The 23709-nt window shown below is 37.7% G+C and overlaps 1 protein-coding gene across 3 annotated transcripts in view; it reads left to right on the top strand.

Annotated features, from left to right (window-relative positions):
* The first annotated feature begins 12625 nt into the window (after window positions 1-12625).
* The window catches only part of LOC150092382 (cytosolic phospholipase A2-like), a 341574-nt gene continuing 330490 nt past the window's right edge, over window positions 12626-23709 (top strand). For 2 of the 3 annotated variants that reach the window (XM_090415056.1, XM_090415054.1), the window contains exon 1: window positions 20627-20736. The gene's annotated coding sequence lies outside the window, so the exon portion shown is untranslated. Of the gene's footprint in view, window positions 12998-20626; window positions 20737-23709 lie in introns of those variants that run through there. The other variant, XM_090415055.1, reaches the window with a different exon arrangement.

Below are 23709 nucleotides of genomic sequence, written 5' to 3'. Positions count from 1 at the left end.
TTTTTTCAGGTTCTTTCTTTCATCCTGTTCACGAGTTAGACGATTTTTATCACAGTGAAGTATTGTATTTTAGCTCCTGGAACTTATGATTTTGAAACTGCAATAATAAGAATTAACTATGAAGTCGTATTGTTTCAGGCAGTAATATATACTGGTAGAGTTTACACCATGAGAAAGAAGAATTTTATTCTTTCTTTCTCTCTCTCTCCTCTGATACCGATGAAATCATTGACAGCATTGAGTTCAGCTATCAAGCAACAACTAAGAAACTAAAAAAAATCAGCTAACCCCTTTTTATTCCTGTATAGGGAGTAGTCGAAGCCGTTTTAGCCCTATCTAAATTTAGGAGACTGAGTGGGCAGTTCAATCTCCACAGGTAGCCAATCAGAGAGAGCTTGACCAAGGCTATCACTAATTAAGCGGCAATTAGTGAAGAGAGACGGCTCAAGTGCCGCCATCTCGTGGTCCCTAACCATAACATGGTATTTAATGTCAAAAATAATGCGGGTTCTAGGGTCGATTTTCTTGAGTTTACGGAACAAAAAACCCGAGTTTCCAGGAGAAAAAAAAAACCCTTGCCCGTGCCAGAGATTGAATAACTCGGGATAACCCGATCGTAAAGAGGCTTAGAAAATTATCATAACCATAACACGACTAGCCAGAAGGTTGAGGTAAGATGCTTTTTTATTCTCCGTTATCTGATAGGGACGAATTGAAGAGGAAAGAGCTGTGAGCCACCCTGGGGGAGAGCACTGAGATTACTCGTCGTTGCTAGTATTTAGAATGGCTTTTGGCCTCTTCTATTTGAAGAGGTCAGTTTCGTCATAGCTTGCTGACTGTTTTACTAGATCGTTGGGGTGTGTAGAGATCTTTGAGAAGAATTTTGCCACTGTAGTTTGTAGGAAGGTCTAGATGCAAGGGATGTTTGTATCTCTATGCAGTTGGACGTTTCTTACAAACCATGGTGCTTCTAAGATCATGCGCAAACGCTTATTTTGCCCTCTCTGTAGCTTGAGGATGTTGGTGTTTGATGTGTGGCTCCATGCTGGAGATGCATATGTCACTATGGGGCAGATCGTCAGCAGGGAGAGGAGCACTTTGATTCTGGTATTTAGTTTGCTTTTTCTATTTATTAGAGGGTAAAGTTGGGCGATGGTTTTAGATGCTTTCGTGCATAAGGCTTTGATATGTGGGTGAAAAGTTAATCTTTTGTCTAGTATTACCCCAAGATATTTGGTTTCTGTTTGCCAGGAGATTTTGGTGTTGAATAGATAAAGGTCCCCCTTAGGAGTTGCCAATCTTCTGGTGAAAGTATCACTATACTCTTTTGGGGATTCACTTGAAATCTCCAGTTGGAGAACCATTGTTCTAGTTTTAGTAGGTTTTCATGCAGTTTTTTGGTGACGAGATGTGGCTGTAGAGATCTGTCTAGTACTCTTGTGTCATCCGCATAGAGTGCTAAGATGGATGACATTGGGCTGTGCGGGATGTCTGCCATATATATCGAGAATAAGATCTGTGCCAGTAGGAAACCTTGGGGAACTCCCGCTGAGATCCGTCGCTGACTTGACTCTATTCCGTTTATTTTGACTTGTATGTGTCTCTCCTGGAAGATTTAATTAGGTGGACTATTCTTTATGGTATGCCTGCTGAGATTAGAGTGTGTAGTAATCCGAAATGCCATATCTTATCAAAAGCTTTTACTATGTCAATGAAGACTGTTCCAGTGTTCTGGTGCCAATTGTAGCTAGCCGGTGGTGATGTACTCAATTAGCCTATGAATTTGTTGAGTAGTACAGTGATGTTGTCGAAAGCCAAACTGTTCCTTTGGAAGGATATTTAACTCATTTACTGAGGCTTGGAATTTGATGAGGATGATTTTTTCGTCAATTTTGCCAAAATTTGAGATCAGGCTGATGGGTCAATAGCTGTCAGGCAGGTGTGGATCTTTACCTGGTTTTTGCACTGGGACCACATCTGCGACTTTACAGCATGGCGTTAATTATTGTGGTGAGATGTACAACTGCTCTTCGGGGCAGCAGTTTAATTATTCTATTTGTTATGCCATCAGGACCAAGGGATTTTTTATTCTTCAGCTTCTTTAGGACTTCATAGATTTCCGGTGGTGAGGTGTTTGCAGGTTTGTTGTTTAGTGGATGTCTGACAAGGCGGTGGATTTTGTAGATATGCTTGATGTCCAAGTTGTTGTATGCAGGGCTACAATGTTTTTCTACGTTTTTTGCTATCTCTTCAGCTTTTTCTGGTCCGTGTGTACTAAGCCCCTGTCTGACTTGAATGAGGGAAGAGATTTATTTTTGTTTCTGAGTCTTCTTAATATCTTTCAAATGCAGTGTTCGCCGAGTGATATAGTGGCCAATTTGTCTTCCCATGTTTCGTTCTTTTAAGTACTTCTCTAACTTCATTGTTTAGTTTGTTGAGCATCTTTTTGTCTTGAGGTGCACAGATTATGGTATCTTTTCCTTGCTTTGTTTTCGTCCCTAATTAAATCCATGATGTCTTCTGGAAGTCGGTCAGGATTAAGAGTGGTTTTAGTAGGGGTGACAACCTTTATGGCTGTGTTGATTGTTGGGTCGGGCTTTTCACAGCAGAGGGGACAGGTCCAATGTGTTCCAGTAGTACTTTTGATAGTTTTTTCTATGAGATGGAGTGGGGGGTGAGGAAGCAATTGTTCTTGCTGTCCCAGCTAGAGCAGGATTGGGTTGTGATCAGATGTCAGCTCGTTTAAAGAGTCTAGCTATACTGTAGCATAATATTTTGTAGGGCAGCAATGTCAAGTATGTCGGCTGTGCCATACGTAGTGGGATGTGTTGGTTTGGTGGGGCCTGCCACCACTGCGTAGTTTGAACTGGAGTAGTTGAAGAGGATGTGGCCGTTTCTGCTGGTAGTTTTGCTGTTCCATGCAGGTGTTACGCATTTAGGTCGCCGGCAATGATGACTTGCTCGTTGTTGAATTGCATCCAGATCTGAATGTAGCAGATTCTTTGATGGAGGGTTGTAAGCTGCATAAAGTGTTAGTTTCCCAGCTGAGGTTATGGGTACTACTATTCCTGTGAGCTCTAGATTTCTGGTTCAGGGATTGGTTACAGAGTGGTGAGCGATCTGATTTTTTTTATAAAAAATGACCGTGCCACCTCCTCTGTAGTTTAGTCTGTCGTTTCTGTGGAGGAGGTATCCTCTAAGTGTAGGGTTGTCTGCTGGTCTTAAGTGAGATTCATTTATGAGGATGATGTCTGGTTGTATCTCACAGCGAATTCTTGGAGTTCCAGAACCTTGCTTTTAAGTCCGTTCGAGTTCCACGCGACGATCTATAGGGAATTTGGGGTGCTTTTTGTTTTTATGCATTTATGAGAGCTGCTTGGATGGATTGGGTTTCTTGAAGAAATCTTTTTCCGGAGTCCAATGTGGGGGGGGGTTAGATTTGCTGCACATTTCAGTGGAAGTTTTTAATGACAGCTGCTAAATTTGGGTGATATTGTTCCTGAGTGGCCTTTGTTGAGCGGACTATGTCTTCGTAGGTCTTCCTCCGCCGTTTGTGGTTTACTTTGATCAGGGCTTCTAGTTGCGGCAGTTGGTTCTCTATTGTGTTTTGTCGACCTCTGGTGGGTTTAGGAGCTGGACTACTGCTACTGGTTTCTGTAGACTAGTGGACGAGGCATATCGTGTGTTTTTTGGGTGTTGCATACATCCTTTGTAGTTTGCTGGATGAGGGCCCACGCAATTTGTATTTTTAGCCATGGTGGATTTGGGTTTGGTGCAGGTTTTGTGGGGTGGCTCTCAAACCCTTTTTAAGCATTTGTATTCAACTTTACATAATCTTTGGGCATGACCTTTTGGCACCTGTGGCACTGTCCTGAGGAGGCCCTTTTTCTTATTGGTTCTGGGCTGATTTTTAGGCCCGCAAATTGATGCTAGGCCGTATATGTTTTTGTATGCCTGGTGTATCTCTACTAAGACGAGTGGCATCGGAATTTTTTCTGCTCTGGTCATTCTGCTGACCTTGATGGGTGGTAGACAGGACTGGCGTTACCATTTAGACAAACTAGGCAACCTCCTAGGGCGCAAGCCACGAAGGGGCGCAAAACTTTCAAAATTTCGCAAAATTGAAGGCAAGAAAAATTAAAATTTGATTTTCATATATTATACATATTGTATATTACTTTGCATATTATTAATAAAGCATGCCAAAATAATTTTTAATTTTTATATTTAAAATTTCATTAAAAAAAATATCTAACTTGTGAAATAAGGGGCGCACTTGTAAACTTTGCCTAGTGTACAAACAGTACGACAGTAGTGGTAGGTCTTGGTAGCAGAGACCGGCGGCTATGTCTTCTGTATGTATGTGCTCTGATACTCTATGGAGAACCACCTTCAGGCTCCTCTCCGAGTCAAGGGTGAAGGTGTGATATTGTATACCTTTATTGTCTAACTTCTTTGTGAGTCTTAGGTAGTCCATTATAGTGGCAGGCTGGATTTTGATGCCATCGTCTAAATTCTTTGCTGTTGTGTACGCTATGTGTAGACTAGTCATTGTGGCCCTTAGTTCCGTCCACCTGTTCTTTTCACTTAAGATAATTGGGGGCTCTTTCTATTTAGTGGAGGCAGGGGAGTCAGAGTTGTGTCCATCTTCCTCCATATCTTCATCCGTGAGTGGTTCTGTCGTCTGTGTTCCCTCGTTCTGGAATACAGGTTCAAGTAGCCTAGCCATTCTAATTCAAATTTTTGGAGTAATTTTTTGAGTAGGCTTAGTGCCAGTCCTTTGTCTAGTTTTTCTATCAGGGCGTCGATCTTTATTCCGTTCATAATTACGTCTGGTAGGTTTTGATTGGGGGGGGGGGATTTGATAATTCAGGACCTGCTTGTCCCTTTCTTCCACCAAGTGTAGACCGACAGTTGAAATCTCCTTCAGGAGGTGGAAGACAACTGTTTCTGTTTCCTGTTCCCTGGCAGAGGGCAAGGAACAGGAAAGAGCTTGGGGAAACTTGCGTGAAAAGGCGAAAGCTTTTACTTTAACCTGGCGGGTGCTGGTAGGCACATAGACTGGTACAGTCTTCAGATTCACTTCACGATCTCGCTGGTAGTAGTTCTTTAAGTAAAGAAGAGCATAATAATCCAGACTCGAAAAATCAGTTCTTCGTGACTCACAATCAGATGGCGGCATCAAAATTATCCATATGATCAATCATCTACACTGACTAACCCACAATCACAATCTATGTAATCTCAAATCGGCTTAGAAAAATTTCTTCCAGTCGCCGAGTAGATTTGAAAACAGGAAGTCTTCCTTCGTGCAGTCAAGCGCTGTGGCGTGCAAATGCCATATGCACTGAGCTACACTGGCTCTTAACTAAGAACTGGCTGCTCAAAAGTTAGTTAGAACTAAAGGAGTCCTTCCTACTCCATTTGGAAATAAAAGTCATTAGAATATATTTTTTATGAACAATATTTGGATGCTTTCAGTTTGGTTTAAATCTAGATATAATACTGTATATCCATGTATACAACACAGTGTTAGAATACAATATCACCATGTAAGAAAATCCTATCTTGTCCTAATTTCCGCTCTTGCGTAGACCTACACATTTTACGGTGTAGGTATTCGGAACCGAAATCCTAAGGAATAGTAGGATTTCGGTTCTGAAGATTACTCTTCATTCCTGGAGGTGTCCTATGTCTGTAGAAGCGTGCGTTCACGGGGCACGTTTGCCCATTCTGTGGGACGAAAACCCAGAGTTTCCAAGTGAAAGGAAACCCTACCACCTTAGAGACCGGCTAACTCACCTTTAGTCGAAAGAGACCAGATAAAGGTATCTCACGTCATTGGTGGGAATTTAACCCAGGTTTTTCAAACCAATGGGCTTCGTGTATAGTGACTGAGCTACAAAGGCTCTGTAAGAAAATACAGATACAAAAAATAAATAGGAAAACTCCCTTTCAGGCAATGGTATGTTGAATCATTTGATTTACTCATACCTTCATCTATTTCTTCGTCGAACCTTTCAAGAGTTTCTTGACTTTTTATCGTCCCCCTCTATTTTACTATTACGTAATTATAATCTTCTTATTGTGCTATCTTCTATCGAAGGTTAGCGACCATCTTGGCGAACAAACTACGCTCCTGTGCTAATCTGAGCAGTAATTATAATAGGACAAGCAAAAAAGATATGTGAGTTTTTAGATTGTTTATTTCATAGTTACTGTGTTTATTATCAGGCCGCGCTGCCATCACATTTTTCGAAATTCCTCAGATTAGACTTAAAAAATTCCAGATTTAGGGAAAAATTCCCCAGGCAGGTAGTAATAATAAAGGCTCGGATTTTTAGGTCGTAAAAAAGTGCAAAATATGCGTCCAAGTATACACTAAAAACATTTAAAACATCCGAAATATGCTCTTAAATATGCAAAAAACTCAAACTATGCACTTAAATATGCCTTTATTGATTTATAACTCTGCATGGTTTAATTAAAACATTAGACATAAATTAAAAACATAATATAAAATACAAAAAAATTGACATTTAAATAGGTACCTACTAACTGACCAGAAAAATGACTTAAAAATTTGCTCGTTTTTTTAAATTAATTATCTTTTTATTAATTCTCTCTCTCTTTTCCTGTAACAAAGTATACTTTCATTTAGAAATAAATATAAGTTTATATTATACGAAGAATACATGCTTAACTTACTTTAATTGAAGCCAATATCTTCTGGTAATTGATCACATTGCCTTTACTGCTTTGCGGTATTAAGTCGATTTTTATATCTATTATGAACTGTGTGGCTTTCCAACTCCTTGATTAATGTTTTCAGTGGCTCCCAAGAAGTACACGTTGCATTTTGTCTCGCTAAGCACTGCTTTGCTAGGATTCTGTCTCTCAGAGTTTCTGTTTTTAATGAATTAGCTAATTTTGTTTTTATACAATTCACTTGTGAGAAAATTCGCTCCACGCATGCAGATGAATGCAGCAGAATACTAAGATTTGTCATAAAATATGACAGTAAACCATATTTATTATTATTCATGCCATCTTTTATGTCAGTCAATGAATGCCAATATCTTTAGGAATTGGTAGATCTGATGCTACGAGATGATAACTTCTCCACTCATCATCTATTTGATTTAACCTAATATCATCAACAAGTGAGGGATATTGAGCAACAAGAGGAATAATGGTAGATGGTGATTGGCTAGGGTTACTAGCAACTTTTGGGTCCAAGATTCGTAATTTTGCAACAATGCTGTCTTCTTCAAAGACAAATCTTTTCTTTATTTGCGAACTAAGTTCCACAAGAACCTTTAAACAATCATTTTTAAATCTGAACAAAATATAGTTATCTTCGAACGTGTTTCTAATTAAGTGCGCCATTGCTCTACCACCGAAGTAAATATCATTGACATTTTTATAGTTGTTTTGGTTTCTTGGATCAATTTCTGATAATTTAGCTTCTTAAAATCTCATCTTTAATGAAGCAACTAAGTAAATTGAGATAATCTGTTGATACATTTAGGAATTGTTGGTGTAACCTGAAATGCTCTGATTGAAAATCTATATTAAGTGTATTTACGTTTTCAAGAATGAAGGGAAAAAAAGCATTGGTCTGGTTCCAAGGTCAGTAAGTGTATCATAAATTGTTTTGGCATTGTCAATTTTATCTGTCCTTGATTCATTTTGAAAGTATATAACTAATGCATCTTACTGTTCTAAAATAGTTGATAGCACTTTTTCCTTCGACAGCCACCTGGCTTGAGCAAGTTTGGGAATTTTATGTGTAGCTATATCAGCAGCTTCTTGAATGAGTATAAAATCTCTTTGCCGCTTAGCACTGCGGGAGAAGTAGGAGGTTAAATCCTTTAGAAAAGCTTCTACATATGAGGGTAAAACACTGACTGCATGTCTAGCGCATAGAGCAAATGAATAACAAACGCAACCCATCACAGAAACAGATGGGACGTTATCTTTTAACAGTTTCTGAAACCACTGAAATTTGCTATCGTGGTGGAGGTCTTTCTGTCAGTATTGATTTCGGGAATTTGATGTTGTATCACTGATTTCAGTGGAATTAGTTTAGCTTTTGCTAGTGCGTTAGCATCAGCAAGAGTTATCATGTGAGTTTCTTGGTTGAGTTCTCTGGCCTCTTTTGCTAATTTATAAGCTGCTTCATTGTAATCAATGCCTACATGAGAAGGAATCCATTGTAAAATGCAACTTTTTCCTAAACACTTTAATTGATTTAAGAGTTTTATGGCAGGAATGTCTTGTGTGAGGCTCACACTGTGAGCTAAGTATTGCCATTTTTGATTTCCTCCATAGCTGATCTTGAGTCACTGTAAATTATAATTCCCTCAGATTGTTGAGATGATGAAAATTTTAAGTAGGCTTTCAAGTGCTTTATTTACTGCATAAAGTTCGCTGGTAAAATTGGAAGCGATTCTCCGAGATCCAACTTTTATTGAAAGTTTTTCACCTTTCGGGAGTAGAAGGAGAATACCAGCAACTCCATTAACCATATTGGTGTCTGACGATTCATCGGTATAACAAATGATCTGTTTGGAGGATGAAAGAACGTTGATAGTTGGAAGTTTATTTTGCACTTGGTTAAACTATAATAATTTTAGTTTAAACTAAATTATTAAGTTTAGTTTAAACTAAAGTATTAAACTAAAATTATTATAGTCTAACCAAGTGAAAAATAAACTTCCAACATCTTTTTCTAAATCTAGAGTAATTCAATAATAAGGTGGTACACCTGTTGGCAACTCGTATAGGTAAATATGACATCTCCTATTACTTTTGCCTTAGTATCTCCACGTTTAGATCTGCCTCCCACTGACGAGACCTCAATAAAGGTCGAAACCGGTCTGGGTAGTGGCCCTTCCCTTAATGCATAGCAGTATATACATGTCTGCAAGCAGATGTGCTTTGTATTATGGGAGATACTGAAACAAGGAGTGAGGAGAGCTTGTTCCACCTTTGCTCGAAGTTGCCTGGTGTTAACCACCTTACCTCAGTCCTGAAGATATTTTCAGGCACAAACTTTGTTTGCTTACACTTGGATAAAGGATTAAACTAAATTTATTAAAGGTTGATAGAATTTAGGCTTTTTCTCTGAGTATTTCTTTTGGTTCTTTTTTTTTTTGTATAGAGTTTGGTAAGGTTTAGATTTATGGAAGTATTTGAAGGAAAGGACTGGATAATAGAGGTTCTTTGTTTATGTGGACATTTAGCTGATCAAGATCTATTTCATTCCTGATAGTGTCATCATATTGTAAAGTTGATGATCTGTGAAGTCTGCATTTTTGATTCCAATGTTCATAAGTTTTTACGGAGATGTGATCGCTTTGGTAGCTTCTGATTTATTTTATGAATTTTATGGTGGCAAATTTTCGTCTGTCCTCCAGCAGGTCAAGCCCACATTCCTGTTGGGCTCTAATGTTGTTAGTGGATGAGACTGCACCAATGATAATCTTTGAAGCTTTTGCTTGTATTTTGTCTAATTTTTCCTTTACCGATGAGGCTGAAGATGAACAGATAGGTGCTGCATATTCCATTATTGGCCTTATTAGTGTAGTGTAAGTAGTGTTGAGGATTTTTGGTTTTGCTCCCAAATTTGTTCCACAAAGTCTTTTCAGCATATTTACTTTTTTTTTAGAGCTTGTGTTATGCAAAACATAATTCCTGATCAAGCGTGATACCAAGGTATTTTGGATTTGTGACTTTTTCAATTAGCTTGTTGTTGATCATGACTTTGGGATTGTAGGAATGTCTATTTTTCCTGTCTGTACTAAAGGTGCTTAAGTTTTGTTTTGTCTGGGTTGATTTTGAGTTTAAGTTAATCTGACCATTTTTCTAATCCTCTCATGGATTTATTTAGAATCTCCTCTGATTCTCTTATTTTAGCACTAGTGTGCCAGATAGTTATATCATCTGCATAGCAAGCTACTTTTGTGTCTTCTGTAAGGTAGGGATGAATGTTATTGACATATAAAAGGAATAGTAAGGGATTGAGTACTGAGCCGTGGGGAACACCAGCCAAGGTTCTCTGCTCTCTTGATATTGCTGCATTGATTCTGACTTTGATCTTTTTTTTTTCCTAATGAAATCAGCAATCCAGATTAAAGCGTTTCCTCTAATTCCAATGTCATGTACTGTTTATATTATTTTTTGATCCAAACACGATCGAAATCAGCAGTCATATCAAGGAATATGCAGTTTTCTTTTTTGTTAGTTTTTTCTGAAATAAGTATACTATTGTTCGACAGAAGTGGAATAATTGATCTGTTGTCGAATGACGGGCTCTATAGGCAGTTTGGTAGTAGTTGATTTTCTTATTTTTTGTTAGCCAGTGCATTAGCCTGTAGTGTATGATTCTTTCAGTAATTTTACAGAGTATGCTAGTTAATGCAATAGGTTATAGCTTTGATATTCTGCAGCATTTTTGTCAGGCTTCAGGATGGGTACAATAACTGATTTTTCCATTCTTTTGGAAGTTTATCTGCTTGCCAAGAGCTATTGAGAATGTCCAGAAGTAGTTCTTTGGCGTTTTTGCCAAGGTGTTTGACCATATGACCAAAGATAAGATCATTACCAGGAGATTTATTAGGTGCAGTTTTCTCGATTGAGGAATTTAGTTCACTTAGTGTAAATTCTTCGGAGAAGATGTCATTAGCTTGGTATCTTCTTGCTTGTTTTATTATTTTACTTGTGAGTTTATTGAGGGTCTTGTCCTATCTGTTATACTGAAGTTTGGAGTTGTTTGAATAGGTTTTTGCGAGTGTGTTTGCAATTTCTTGATCTGAAATAACTTGTTTCCCAGAATTTATTAGGAAGTTTGTTTTCTGTTGGTTCTCTTTTTTGATATTGTTGTCTAGGATTCTAATAATGTTCCAGTATTGGCTGTCTTTTCTTGGATCCAGGTTACTGTGCTGTGCAAAGTAACCTGGATGCTGTGCGAAGCTGTGCCCATTTCTCTTGTTTGCACTTCCAAATGTCTTGCTCTATTTTGTGTATTATGTCTATTAATTTCTTTCTGTATTCACCAGTTTTATTAATTCTGAATTGTTCGTTGATACTGTCTCTTTCTGTGATCATTGAATCAATATTGTGATCTTTCCAGTATGGTATCCAGGTATTTTTCCGTTTGCCTTTTGGTATTGTTGCTTTGACAGCTTTACTGATGTGTGAAGTAAGAATTGTAATTTTCTGTCAAGGTTTCCAGAAACTGGTCATCTTGACAGAGGCTCTCCAAGATTTGAGTAAACCTTGTCCAGTCAGCTTTTCTGAAGTTCCATGTACTTTCGATTTGCTGTTCTTGATCAATCTTGAAGTTTAGTGTTGTTATTATGGGTCTGTGGTCACTGATGGCATTTCCCAAAATTTTCCATTGTGCACTTGATGCAATGCCACAATTAATAGCTGTGATGTCAATAGCAGATTCAGTTCCTGTAGTTTTCGAGAGATAGGTGCTCTGTCCATTGTTAATTGTTGTAAGTTCCAAATCTGTAAAGAGGTCTTCCAATTGTTGACCTTTATGGTCTAAATCGGGGAAGCCCCACTTTGGGCTTTTTGCATTTAGGTTACCCAGTATAATGGTTGTATCAGTTGGAGATTCGCTTAGCTTTTCAATGATGTCTGTATCAATATTTGTATTATCAGGGTTGTAGACGTTTGTAATTGAAATAGAATGGTTTGGTAGGTGTATTTCAACAGCTTGAGTTTCCATCGAACTGTTATTATTTAAATATTGTTTTAGAGTGATTTCTTTGAATTTGATTTCTGGGGTCTTCAAAAGGATAGCAAGCCCGACACCTGCTCTTTCCTCTCTATCCTTCCTAAGAACTGTGTATATTCTTTGATGCTGAAGTTCAGATTTTTGTTCAGCTTTGTTTCTTGTAGACAAGCTATACGGATATTGTTTTTGTAAAGCTGTATTTAAGTTCATCCATTTTTCTCTGAGTACCATTGATATTGAGTTGCAAAATGTTAATATGAGTCCTCGTAGCATATTTATCATCAGGAGCCCGGACTGCAGCCCCAGACGCGTCGGCTTCCCCGGACAAGACAGCATTGGTTGATATCTTTCTATGACTCTTCATTAGAAAATTGGATGCTGTTGCCACGTTAGTTACCTTGAAATCGGACCTTAAGAAATTTGGTCAAGAGCTTCAAAGTTCCAGGGGAGGGGAAACGAGGAGGTGTGGTCAGACTTCTCTCCCCCATCCTTTAATTGGTAAATACGTCATTTTGGCCTACTTGATTAGCCTTTGTAACTATTTTCATGTCCTTGCTCCATCTTAGTCCTATTCATGTCACTGTTCCCACGATTCACTCTTAATTGCGTTGTCATTCAGGATGGAGGTAATCCAAGTTAACCGAATTAAATATTACCCATATAATGATATCTTATATTTTTATATCGATCCCCAATCGACGACTGAGCCCGAATCTATCCCTGGGGGTCGATTTGGACCACTTTGGCGACCACTAGTTACATCAAGAAACTGATAATGATGATAGTGTTTGAATTTAAAGCCACGAGATGGCGCCAGTGGCATGGTCCTAAATTCGAATGCTCATACTATCTCTGTGAGTTCTACGATCGATCGTTTGGAATTTTTTAACTTTAATGTTAAAATGAATTAAAAAATTTGCCAGTATCACTATGATACGATATCAAAGATATTTCATATGTACCATAAGTAGTGCCTGCTTATATCTTTGCTCCTACGGATGAGTCCCACCAGTAAACATTGTAGCGACTGTCATATGCCTGGGATAATGAAAAAATCCTGAGATATGGAATTACCGATTGTTACGAGCCCAAATACTGTGGTTTATCATTTTAATAGCTTTTAGAAGTGCTTCCACGAATGTGCAATTTATAAAAATAATAAATACTTTCCGAAAATGTCTGTTTATTATATTTCACCGATTCCGGCCCCAAGCTTCTATGAAAAGCAATTCCGGCCGTTGACTGGTAGGTCAGGTTCCTAAATGCCATGTTTTATTTATTTATTTTATTTTTTAAATCTGATTCTCTCAGAAATTTAAAACCACAGGTATACCATAAAATAATTAATATTCACATGTTAATGCTCTGACCAAAGATCAATTACACTGAAACTCACTTGGAATTACATTATAATTTCTGAAATGTGAAAATTAACGTATTACTGTTTTATTATATTATTATGCGACACCTCCAGATTTAATGTTTAGCTAACATACCGGAAATGGAGCTGTCCTGATATAGTGCGGGTTAATAATGAGAGGCTAATATTGGCCTTCATTTTAAGGAAGTTTAGTTAATCTAATACAATGTATATTGTAGCCAATAGCTTAGGGTGAAAGCAGTTAGTAATTGCACACCAGTGTTAGTGTTCCCTTTCCCCAGTCTGTGGATGTCTATATATATCAGGACCGGTTTTATCATTAGGTGAACCTAGGCAATTGCCTGCACCTATACATATACACCTACACATGTGTAGGTGTATGTGTGCTTGTATGAGTATGACAAAATATATATAGAGAGAGACAATGTATAGGGGGCCTAAATTTTCTTTGCCTAGGGGCATCAGATACTCTCGGACCAGCCCTGATATATATATATAAAAGCGTATGATATTCCTCAAACACTGTATTTGATTCTGGTTATTGCAAATATAAAAACATAATAAACAATAGAAGTCTCTTCTAGCAGTGTGCATTTCTCTTTAGCCATTTTAGCAAATCTTTATATGGAAACATTCAAAAACAAGGTTCAAGATGAATGCCATGATAAACCAAAATTATGGAAAAGGTATGCTGAAAATATATTCTTAGTCTGGAACCATGGACTACCTACACATCTGCTTTTTTGTAAGTACCTAAATCGTCAACACCCTAACATAAAATTCACCTATGAATTAGAATCTACAAGGGATGGGGGAAAGATTGTGGAAAGTTCTAATAAACACCTAGCACAAAAATAATAAATTTAGTTTAATCCTTTATCCAAGTGTAAGCAAACAAGAGTTTGTGCCTGAAGTATCTTCAGGACTGAGGCAACTCATGTTAACGGTGGATTAAGCTCTCATCACTTGTCTTAGTATCTCCCATAATGCAAAGCACATCTCCTTGCAGACATGTATAATGCTATGCATTAAGGGAAGGGCCACTACCCAGATCGGTTTTGACCTTTATCAAGGTCTCATCAGTGGGAGCCAGACCCAGAAGTGGTGATACTATGGCAGAAGCAATGGAGAGGTCATATTTACCTATACAAGTTGCCAAAAGGCTCACCTTATTATTAAATTACTCTGGATTAGAGAAAGATGTTCGAATTACCGATTGTTTTTTTCCACTTGGTTAGACTAAAAAACTTCCAACTAAATATGACTTCTCCATTACTTCCACCTTAGTATCACCACCTCTGGGTCTGGCCCACTGAAATGTATGCAAGGAGATGTGCTTTGCATTATGGGAGAAACTGAGGCAAGTGATGAGAGCTTGGTCCACCTTTACCACGAGTTGCCTCAGTCCTGAAGATTCTTCAGGCACAAACTTTTTTTGCTTTCACTTGGATAAAGGATTAAACTAAATTTATTATAGTCTAACCAAGTGGGGGAAAAAACTTCCAATACCTAGAACAAAAATTATATTGAAGTATCCGATATAACCACAAGAAAGAACATACTAGTAGCAGAATTATAATGGTAACTTACATGTTCTTTCTTGTGGTATATCAGTTGCTTTAATATCATTTTTGGTCTCGGTGTTTATTAGAATTTTCCAGACCCTTCCCCTCATAATTGTTCACTCCAATTTCTGGACATTCGACTAGCCAAAAGAATGGAAAAATTAAAAGTCTCTATGTTTCGAAAGCCTTTACATACTGACAGCTACCTCATTCCACCATTATAGACCTCAAAAATTGAGTATTATTTCCTCATCTAAAGAATTTAAAAAACACTTTCCCTTCAAAATGGCTATAATGACCACATCATCTCTAGACTACTCAAGAGACACAAAACCAAAGAGTTTGTGGAATTTCTGAAAGATAAGTATCTTAAGCAGCACGTGATCGAAGCAATTAGAGAGGCTTTAATGTTTTGGATTTGGTGATAGCTTCACAAGGTGTAGTTGTTAATCAGGTGTTGACACTGCTGCCAGTTGGTGAGAGTGATCATGAGGTACTTGTTTCATAAGTGATGAAACAAGAAAAGGTCATTGCCAAAAATGGATGCATGTGGAAGTATAAACCAGGTGATTATAGGAAGCTCTGTAGTCAGTTGGCATCAGTATGTTGGGTAGATGAGCTGAGCAGAAAAGATGTTGAAAATGCATGGAATCTCTTAAGGCAGTATCTGACAAAAGCAATGTATGACTGCATACCGAGGGTTAAGCAAGTAAATAGAGTGGGAGCAAAATCGATGAACAGCAAAATCAAGCAGGCTGTGCTGGAAAAGAAAATGTTATGGAGCAAGTACAAGACAGTTGGTGGCGATCAGATCCATGAGTATTAGGTGCAGGCTAGAAAGGTGACAAGCATGGTAAAGAAAGAAAAGGTGCGGTGTGAGAGGAGATTGGCTGGTCAGGCCAAGGTTAACTCAAGGGAATTTTTCTGTTACATGGCAAACAAGGAGAATAATAATTATGGCAGACTAACATTGGTGGATAGTCGTGGCAGCAGACTAAGCTACAAAGGATATAGCGGAATTAATGAACGATCACTTTATCACCGTATATCATACTGGTATAAATTATCCGGTACAATATATAGAAGAGAGGCAAGTATTAGGAGAATTCATAGTGAAAGAAACAGAAGTATATCCTCCATTAATGATCCTCCATTGTTATCCATTAATTGAAAGTCTTAGTATCGTAAGGAGTGGAAAGATAACAAAATAGTACTACTCCACAAGCATCGTTCTAAGACAGAAGTCTCCAACTGTGGGCTAGTCTGTATAACTGCAGTTGTGGTCAAGGTGTTGGAGAGATTGATAAGGAATAGAATACAGAATTGGGTTGATGGACATGGCAATTTTTATGAAGGTCAGCATGATTTGTAAAAGGTAGGTTCTGTTTCAGTAATTTACTTGCATTTTATGATAAGGTGATGAGTGTGTTAAGCATAAGGGAGAATCATATACAGTGATATTCTAGACTTTGCAAAAGCATTTGATAGATTACTGCAACGGATGGGAATAGATAGTATATTGGTTAGATTGATCAGAGATTGGCTCTCTGAACAATCAGAAGGTTGCATATGATGGAGAAGTGTCTTAATAAAAAATGGTAACCTGTGGCATGCCTTAGGGTTCTGGTCTTTGGCCCCTGCTGTTTAACTTGTTTGTAAATGATATATCATGTGGATTGACTGGGGATCTTCAGTTACTTGCTGATGATGCAAAGTTGGGAAGAATTATGAGTAGCACTGCTTATGCTGAATCCCTTCAGGAAGATTTAAATAGACTTTTTACTTGGACAAATGAGTGGGATTGTAGTTTTAATATCAATAAGTGCAAGGTGTTGCATTTTGGAGTGCAGAAATATAAGGCTGTTTACTATATCGATGGTGCTATACTGCAGGAGGTGGATGAGATTAGAGATTTGGGAGTGATGATTGACAGTAGACTGAAGTTTAGAGGGCGTATTGCTAGTGTTGCAAAGGTTGCACATCATAGTGCTGCTATGATAAAAGTACTCTAACATGCAAGGATAAGGAAGTGGTTGTGGCACTGGTCAGACCACACTATTGTGCTCAGACTGGTCACCTGGTTTTCAGTGTGATGTGGAGACACTGGAGAGGATCCAGAGACGAGTGACTAAGACAATATCAGGAGTTTGGAATGCTATGGAGAGAAGTTGAAGAAATGTGGATTGCAGAGTTTGGTGGAGAGGAAGAGAGATGATATGATAGATGTTTAAGTTCGTGAGAGGATTTCATCCAATTAATCCAGAGGGGATTATAAAAAGAGTAGAAGGTAATAGGGGAAGAACCAGAGGTGATTCCTGGAAGTTATGTAGGAGTGTGGTGAAGAACAGTGTGAAGAATAGATTTTTTAAATGGAGAATTGTCAGTGAATGGAATGCATTACTGGAATGTGTTATTAATGCAAGGAGTATTAAGGACTTTAAGATTCTATATGATAAATATGTTGTCAGTTGAATGAACCTCCTGCGATGAGTCTATCGGCTGTGTGGAGGGTGTAATAATAATAATATCTAATGAAGAATAAAATAGAGGATTCATCATGCTTCCACATATTAGCTCTATTTCCATAAAACTGGCAAAAATACTTAACGAATGTAACATCAATTAGCATTTACCTTCTTTATCAAGATGCAATTATTAATCTGATCCACAAAACCTTGACATAGTCCACTTCTATATCCAGGTATTTAAAGTGTACTATGTCATTGCCAGTCATTGTACTATGTACAGACAGAAAAATTAATTGCACAAAGTATTGAAGAACACATCCAAGATATTGAATACTATAGGTGTGAAGCCTTGGCTTTGTCATCACATGCTCTCTTCAGCTGATCCACCAGATGCTTTGCAAAAGAGATATCAAGTGTTATGGGATAAATAGGAACTATTACACTATAGCTATCACACAATAGAGAGAAAAATCTGCAGATCTTTGGAAATGGCATTAGATCCTAAACATCTAAATATTAACCTAAGTATCAACTTGTCTGAATACATAATAGACTTCGTTAGCTAGATACGTGCATGTGAATGTGTGAACATGCACAATGTTCTGAACAATGCAACATCAAATTAAAAATAACATCAGTCTCTTTTATACTTACATTATAGTTGTCACCTTCATTAGTCTTTACTGTTTTGTCTACTAGTTTGTATGTTTACACCTGAAGAAATCCTGTGCAATTAGGATGAAATGTTGTATTGTCAGTTAAAATTAATGTTATCATCTTGTTCTGGTATTCTGCCTTATAAACTCTTAGTAATATACACTGCATGGTAAGAAGTCAATGGACACCATAGTGTGAGATACAAACAGCGATGGCACACTCCTTAATAGGATGTGGGACCTCCTTTTGCTGTGATAACTGCAACAATCCTATGCACACTTTCCACAAGCATATGATGGCAATCAATGGGAATTTTTTGGACACCATTCTTCCTGTAGGCATATAATGAAGTCCTGGGCTGTTGTGGGGCTGACATCCCTTGACCTCACCTGACACTCTAGTTTATCTCACAGGTGTTCAGTAGGATTGAGATCAGGGCTGTGTGGAAGCCAGTCAAGTGTTGTCACATTCACTTCCACAAATCATACAGCAGCAGCCTTATGACATTGTCTTGCTGAAAGAGACAGTGGTCACGTCTGTAGAAACACTACAAGTAGGAAGCATTGAATTGTCCAGAATGTTCAGATACCTCTCGTTCAGTGTTTGTGGTCACATACAAAGGTTCAAGGCCAAACCAGGAAAAACTGGATCATACCATCACACCACTACCTCTGAATTTTAGGTGGGGTTATACACTCTGGTAAGAGATGTTCACCAGGCATCCGCTATACCCACACTCTCCATCTGCTCAATAGAGGATATAGTGTAATTCATTGTCCCATAACACAGCTTTCCAAGCTTCCATATCCCACTGTATACATGCTCTTTGTACCACTGAAGACGACATTGCATATTGGTTCAGGTAATGTGGGACTTGCATATTGTGGTCCTACCATGGAAACTCATGTCGTGAGCCTTGGTTCTGAATGTTTTTGTGTAGATTTGTGTTCCAGTCAATGCCAGACCTCCACATGTCAGCTGACAAATGCAGTTTTTACCTGTTATCCTTCGTAGCACCATAAGGTCATGTTCAGTGAGTGTGGTGGGTCATCCAATGTGGGTAACAGCTAGCACAAAGAGTGAACCAGCAGTTAACTCTTTGTGCTTCCATCTCAGTATGATAACACTGATTGTTGACCTGGGATGGCCCAATTTGTTAACAATTTGCCAAACAGATTGGCCTGCAACATGGCATCCTATCACACCACCTCTTTTCAATTCCATCAGTTCCCTCCTCACAACCATTTCATCCAGATGTAGTTACACTGACTTGAGAACATCATATTCCTCTAATTTATACCAACTACAAACACTTGACTCGTTACATGGCACAATGCACCTTGCCCATTAGGGTGTCCATTGGCTTCTTTCCAATCAGTGTATTTGAAATGTCATTTTTATTGGGCTTTGTTTTATGATTTTTTGTTATTGTGTTTGCTGGAGACTTTTTCTGATCCTCAGTGTTACTGTATTTATGTATGATGTCTTTCATGGTTTTTGATGGGAAAAGTTTATTAATCAGTAGTGACGTGCAGTGTAGAACTAAAAGATTCATGAATATTTTTTCCACAAGAAGCATTCAGTCTCCTACCCATCCTTGGTCTCCACAGCATCCTGCTTACTTTTATATTCAGACCACTTCCAGGCATAATCTTATGTCCATGGGGGTGTCTATTTACTTCTTTTCAAGCAGGGGTGTGTGTGTGTGAGAGAGAGAGAGAGAGAAAAAAACATTATTATTATTATTCAGGCCTCCACGGAGTCAAAAGACTCATCGTGGGAGGTCCTTTCTAAGAAGCACAAGTCTATCAAGACTCGTTGAGGGAGGTTCCTCCTAGGAAACACAAAGTCTATTATACCACTCCTTAAATGCATTGGTCATTCTCGCTCTCACTACTCCATCAGGCAATTCATTCCATGGTTCAGCCACCCTCCATGCAAAGAAACTACCCCTCACCCTCTTTCTCACAGTTTCCTTTCGCAACTTCCAGGGATGGCCCCTTGTCATGACTCCTTCCCACTGTTCAACCAAGCAAAAGAACTCCCCAGTATCAACCCTGTAACCACCTCTCAACAGTTTAAAAGTCTCAATCATATCAACCCTCCTTCTATCCACCAAATTCTGCAGTCTACACTCCCTCAGCCGATCCTCATAACTAACATTGTACAGTCCCAACACCATCTTTTTTATCCACCTTTGTACCTTTCCACAGTTAATTTACCCCCCTTCAAATCCTGGGGACCAGATCTGAGAACAATTGTCTAAGTGTGGTCTGATCAGAGTCTTATACAACGGAATGATAACCATTTTATCTCTGCAGGTCAGTGTCCTTCTCATTATTGCAGCAATCCTCTGTGTTACTTTCACTACCTTTGCAATATGTCCCCAAAATTTCAGGTTTCTATCAATCATCAAACCCAGATCTCTTGTCTCTCCTACTTCCTCCAGTATAACTCCTCCCATAGAGTATGCAGTGTCCCATCGATGTTTCCCAAACCTGAAGACCTTACATTTTGCTGCATTAAACGGACACCCCCATTCATTTGCCCATCTATCTAGCTTATTCAAATCCTCTTACAGGGGTAGTACCACACCTGCACTATTACTAATAACCCTTCCCAGCTTCACATCATCTGCAAACAACTGAATATCCCCTTGCAATCCACAGACAACAATGTAATTGATATAAAGATTAAATTTTATCTATATGTGTGTGTAGATGAATAGATATGTAGATAGATAAAATTTCATGTTGTATTTTAACTTTTAATAATAGCCATGGAATGTTGGTAAGAAGCTAATTTAAAGTAAACATGAAATGAAAAGAATTTGAAAAAAAAGGTTATACCAAATTGGCAAAGTACTATCAATGAATCTCAATTTCTGTAATTACATAGAGATAACAGCCAAGGGTAAGTATAAAATTAAAATTAAATGAATATATCATGCATATATCATTTTACTTTTCTGTTTCTTGGATATTTGAAGTAATAAGATTAAAAATTTTATATTAATTGATATAAAATGGTTATTAAATTATTTTATTTCATTATTTTATTAAGTATTTGTTATTTAACTTGTATATGTTTGACATTTATTAATAACTCTGCAATTTTAGACTGCTTGATTCTGAACCATCAGAATATATATTTATTGTTGGTTGTCAAGTTGCTTTTATTAAATTTCAAGGTTTTAGCAGTCTTGTTCAACACTGTTGAACAAGACTGTTGAAAACAAAAATTATTATATTGAACCTCCACATAATCACAAGATTATGTGGAGGTTCAATATAATAGTTCAATTATTCAATATAATTCACACTCTATCATATCACTATTTAAACCCATTTACTGTCTGTGCACCCTATCCAGCAGTGGATTCCATGGCCAACCACCCTCCGTGCAATAAAGCCACTGCAGAACCTACTACTCATTACTTCATTTCGTTACTTCCAGGGATGGCCTCACATCCTTTGTTCCTCCCCCCCCATGTTCTGTTATATGACCCCCCCCCCGAGTCAATCCTGTAAATACCTCTTTACGATTTAAATGTCTCAATCATGTTATCCCCCCCCCCCTTCTTCTATCATAAAAAATCTCTTCTATCTCCCCCAAACTACATTTTGGCAGATAGAAAATATTTATTTTCTATTTTTATTAATTTTATATATTTGGTATTGGGAACAGGACAGTATTTGTGCCTATGGCCCTACAGAAGGTTCTACTAATGAAGAAGTTGAGGCGTTTTTTGATGCATTACAGAAGGCAACTCGCACAATAAAAGAGGAAAAGTTGGTCCTTGTTGGCGATCTGAACAGCAGAGAAGCAAATGTTTTCACAAAATTAAGAGGAAAGAGCAAAGCTAATAATAATGGTAAGTGCCTGCTAGATTTTTGTTCAACATGGACTAATTATTTCTAACACCATGTTCTAACAAAAAGATGTACACGACTTCACATGGACAGAAGATGCAAGAAATAAGAAAAGTCTCATTGAGTATGATATTGTTGATATTCTTGCTAGTTCAGGAGACAAGTATAATGGAGAATTTGAAATAGGAAGTGAACGCCATTTAGATTTGAGCAGGATAAAATTAAACCTGCTGAGTGGTTAGCGTATCTGCTCTCCAGCCAAGAGACTGCAAGTTTGAATCCCACCTAGACATGGATATTTGTGATTGTCTTCTACTTTCATATATTCATTCATCCAAGTGTATATATATATACACTCTCCCAAGATGGACTGGGTCGCCATGGGAGAAGTAGACCCAACCCTCCTGCAATGGGAAAGGCCTTCACCCTGTAGTGGGTGAAAAAACAGACCGATCGTCATCAAAATTGAATGTCATATTGAAAAGAAGTGTGTAAGAAAGTTTTAAAATTCAATCAGAGTTGAACAGCTTTCAGGAGTGAATTGTAGACTCAAAGACACAATCACAAAACAAGAACCAAACCTTGAAGATTTATTGGCAAACGCTGGTGGTAAAATATTCTGAAGAAAACATTGATTGATTCAGCCATAGGCATCTGGTGAGGTTGTCTGCAAATATAGAAAAAAAATCACAACTTCATGATGAGCCCAGGAAGTTATTAAGGCAGTCAAGGAAAAGAAGAAAGCATATCAAAAGTTTCTGGCAAGTTTAATACAGAGAAAAATGTAAGGAAATGAAGGACTGTGTAAAACTAGCCAAACAAAAGTCATGGAAAGGTTTTGGTAAGAACTTCAAAAATAAATATCAGAAAGGTGGTAAAATATTCTGAAGGCTCTGCAAATGCTCAGAAATGGAAGAAAGAATAATGTAAAAACAATCAGAGATTATAAAGGTAACAAGAAAACTGAAGATAAAGACATTCTGAATGTCTGGAATTATTACTTCGAAAGATTGCTAAATGAAACAAGCAGTGACAGCATGGTGGTAGAAAACACTCAGCAGGAATGTTTAGGATTGTATATATCAATACTTCAAGTAGGAAAAAACCTTCAAAAACCTGAAATATGTAAAGGCAGCTGGAGTGGATATTTGTTCAACAGTTCTCAAATATGGAGATTTAAAAGTTTTGCAGATTTGTAGTTTTGTAATTCAGAAGATCTGGTCAGAGGATTTAATTCCATATAATTGGAGCAGAGAACTCACAGTACTCATATATAAAAAGGAAAATAAAACTGAATGCGAGAAATGCAGAACAGAAAAATTTTTCTACTGACCTGGTAAGAGTTTTGCAGGGAAGCTTGGAGAAAAACAAGCTGAGTTCATGCCAAATAGATGTCAGGATCAAGTTTTCAATTGATTATAAATAGTCGAGAAATCATGAGAATATGTAACAAGGAGCTGTATTAAGTTTTGTAGACCTGGAAAAGTCATATGACGAGGTGCCAGGAAAAAATGTGTTCAAATTGCTCCAGTTACATGGTGTAACTGGGATATTATATCAGTCAATACAGTGTGTATTTGAGTTGTAAGTTAGAATTGAAGGAGGTACAGGAAGATGGTGTGATATTAAATCAGGTGTAGCACAAGGTTGTACATTATCTTCACTGTTAATCATCATTTATATGGCTCACATTATGAAGGAAAGCGGTATTAAATGTGATATCAAAATAAGATGCTAATCATCTCTTTACCTTATGCAAGTGATGTTATACTACTAAATAAATCCAGTACAAGTCTGCAGGATTCCCTTACTAAATTGAATAACTGCTGTAATAAATTTGGTATGCAAGTCAGCATCCAAAGACAAAGACAATTGAAATAGACAGAAACATTAAACCATCAACTCCATCCTCAATGGAGAACCCAGTGAGCAATTTAGACATTGCAGTTATTTAGGTGCAATTTTTAGTGATGAAGGCAAATTAAATATGGAAATACAACAGCAGAATTAGTAA

Source organism: Typopeltis vanoorti, chromosome 26 (genome assembly GCF_054136105.1).
Source record: "Typopeltis vanoorti isolate ZY-2024b chromosome 26, IOZ_Tvanoo_1.0, whole genome shotgun sequence".
In the NCBI taxonomy this organism is placed as follows: Eukaryota; Metazoa; Arthropoda; class Arachnida; order Uropygi; family Thelyphonidae; genus Typopeltis; species Typopeltis vanoorti.
This window is presented reverse-complemented; position numbering and strand designations above follow the sequence as displayed.